Consider the following 3,431-nt stretch of genomic DNA (forward strand, 5'->3'; position numbering starts at 1 on the left):
CAGGAGAGGAGAGCCAGCCAGAGAAGCGACAGGGAAGCTGCAGGTTTCAACAGATTTGTGAACCTAGCCAAGCACAGTGGTGGCAGGGCCTAGCGGCTACAAAGAAGACATGCTTTAGACAATACCCATGTGTGTGGGTAACTCCAGGACTGTATTTGTGATGAATTGTATAACAAGTTATTTTAGTTTCTATTGATCATATAATTGGTCACAAAACAGGCCTCAACAGATACAAGAAGATTGAAATAATCCCATGTACTCTTATCAGATCACCACAAACTAAGGCTGGTCTTCAATAGAAACAAAAACAACAGAAAGCCCACATACACATGAAAGCTGAACAATGCCCTACTCAATGTTAACTCAGTCAAGAAAAAAATTTTTAAAAAAATTAAGACTTTTTAGAATTTAATGAAAATGAAGGCATAATATACCCAAACTTATGGGACACAATGAAAGCAGTGGAAAGAGGAGAACTCAGGTGTGAGTGCCTACAAAAAGAAACTGGAGAGAGCATACACTACCAGTTTAACAGCATACCTGAAAGGTTTAAAAACAAAATTAAGCAAATAACTCCCAAGAGGAGTAGACAGCAGGAAATAATAAAACTCACAGCTGAAATCAACCAAGTAGAAACAAAAAGAAATATACAAAGAATCAACCAAACCAGGAACTGGTTCTTAGAGAAAAGCAACAAGGTAGACAAACCCTTAGCCAGACTAACCAGAGGGCACAGAGACAGTATCCAAATTAACAATATCAGAAATGAAAAGGGAGACATAACAACAGACACAAAGGAAATATAAAAAATCATAAGAGTCTACTACAAAAGACTATACTCAACAAAACTGGAAAACCTGGATGTAATGGATAATTTTCTAGACAGATACCAAATATCAAAGTTAAATCAGCTCAGATAAGCCATCTAAACAGTCCCATAATCTCTAAAGAAATAGAAGCACTCATCAAAAGTCTCCCAACCAAAATAAAGCCCAAGACCAGATGGTTTTAGTGCAGAGTTCTATCAGACCTTCAAAAAAGACCTAATACCAATACTCTTCAAACTGTTCCACAAAATAGGAACAGAAGGAACTCTACATAACTCATTCTATGATGCCACAGTTACACTATATATTCTGCCTTGGAGGTGGAATCGTTTCTGTCTAATCAGGAACCTGTCACAATTTCCTTTCAAAGAGAACTTCATAAGAGATTTTTTTTCTACTTCTATCATGGTTAATGTTCCAAATAGATTTTAAAAACTGGTTGAGTGCATATTACTTTTAGCTTTAGAAGACATCGTGTATATTTAAGAAGCATTTAACTGTTATAAATTATTTTGATGACTTAAAATGCCAATACTGAGTTGTATATTTTAAAATAAATTTTATTAGTTTAATAAAAAATAAAAAACCCTACACTTAAAAAATCTAAATCTAAGAATGCTGTTGACATGACATGAATATTTTGTTTGAGATCCAGATATATGTTGCCTTCTCCTTTGTGCTGCTTCCCATTGGCATGGATTCCTACTGCACTGCACTTCTTATCAAGCTATGCATGTATGAACTGGTATTTACCTTTACATGGTTATAGTGACTCTTGCCCTGAGTACTGAGAATTGATATTTCTTACAAAATATTTTTAACAAGCTCAAAATGTAGAAACAATTAATGATTCAAAAGCAGAAACCAAATCCAAGAAAAAGATAGCCTTTTCTTTCTATGTTCTGTGTTTGAAGAACAATGATCAAAACTTGCTAGTTAACATAATAGAACAAGGACAAACAAACTAAGGTATATGGCATAACATAAGGGGTAAACTCACAAATTTTGCCTAATCAAAGAACCAAGGCAAGAAGCTGCAGAGATGGCTTAGAGGTCATGAGCACTTTCTGTTTTTGCAGAAGACCCAGCCTCAGTCTCCAGCACTCATATAGTGGCTAACCATCTGTAACTCCAGTTCCAGGGAATCCAATGAGATCGAAGATCCAGTGGGAACTTTAGGCTACCAATGGTACTACATGAATGTGGTGCACAGACACACATGCAAGTAAAACACCTATATGCATAAAACAAAAATAAAATATATAAAAATGGACCAAGTAAAAATCTCACCTCCAAAACTTTCCAGAAAAATACAAGCTACAACTTAATTTATTTACTTAAAACATTAACCTGCTTTCCAAGGTTTTCAGAGTTAGTAAAAAGTTGAATAATCCTAAAGATAGATTATTTTGTGCATGTATGCAAGTGTCAATGAAGAGTTAATTACAAAACATTATCATTCTCAATGTTGGGCATAGGAACGCTGGGCAAAGCCATGACTTCCATTCATTCAAAACAATTGTGAGTGAAAGCACAATATTTGGAGAGAAGGTCTATAATTAAGGAATTATAGTGAAGGATATAACCTCATAGGAAAAATAGAGTTAAGGGTTGAGAGACATTAATTATTGGGTAATGGAAAATAATGTGCCAATTGTGGACTGGAGCAAGGTCATGGCTGAAGGCCAATATATAAGTTGGAAGAAGCAAAGGATGAAGGAAGAACTTGAGGCTGGGGAAAATTGTAACATGGTCTTCTAGTGTGTCAGGTCAGAATTTGCCTACAAGGGTCTTCATTTTTATTAACACATTTTTTAAGTATAAGAAATCATCCTCATAAATATTTCATTAACAGAGAAGGATAACAAGAAAAAGAGTCTAACTGACCACCACAATATCACTTACAAAAAAGAAACCAATTAGTAATTTGTCTATAATTTCACATATTTTCTGACATCAGTGTCTGATATATGTACACCCCTCCCCCCCACACACAAACACTAAATATCATAACAAGATAATGAAAGAAACTTGCTGGACACAGACAAGAAAATGAGTAGCTAGACAGATGTTTTTCCATATCAAGTTAGTTTGGATATACCCTCACATTCATGATGTACATTATTTTTGATGACGTATTTATGTTCTGTTGTACTTATGGTTCAGATTACTTAAACAGCAGTTTTTGTGATGAATCGGTATAAAGGATTACTCACCTCTCAAAAACTCAATAAAGAGAGAGATCAATGTCTACAAATCTCAGCCGGGCGGTGGTGGCGCACGCCTTTAATCCCAGCACTTGGGAGGCAGAGGCAGGTGGATTTCTGAGTTCGAGGCCAGCCTGGTCTACAGAGTGAGTTCCAGGACAGCCAGGGCTACAGAGAAACCCTGTCTCGAAAAACCAAAAAAAAAAAAAAAAAAAAAATGTCTACAAATCTCAAGCAGCTAGTTCTTAGTTGAAGTTCATAGCTAAACGCAAATCCAGGCTTAAATGTGCCTTCCACAGGGGCCTCTGCAGACTCCTGTCTTCACTATCACTTTGTCTCACTTCCTGTTACAGACTTAAGAAAGCTACCCATTAGCCCACTTCTCTCCTCTCCTCTC

Source organism: Mastomys coucha, unplaced genomic scaffold (genome assembly GCF_008632895.1).
Source record: "Mastomys coucha isolate ucsf_1 unplaced genomic scaffold, UCSF_Mcou_1 pScaffold20, whole genome shotgun sequence".
Taxonomy (NCBI): domain Eukaryota; kingdom Metazoa; phylum Chordata; class Mammalia; order Rodentia; family Muridae; genus Mastomys; species Mastomys coucha.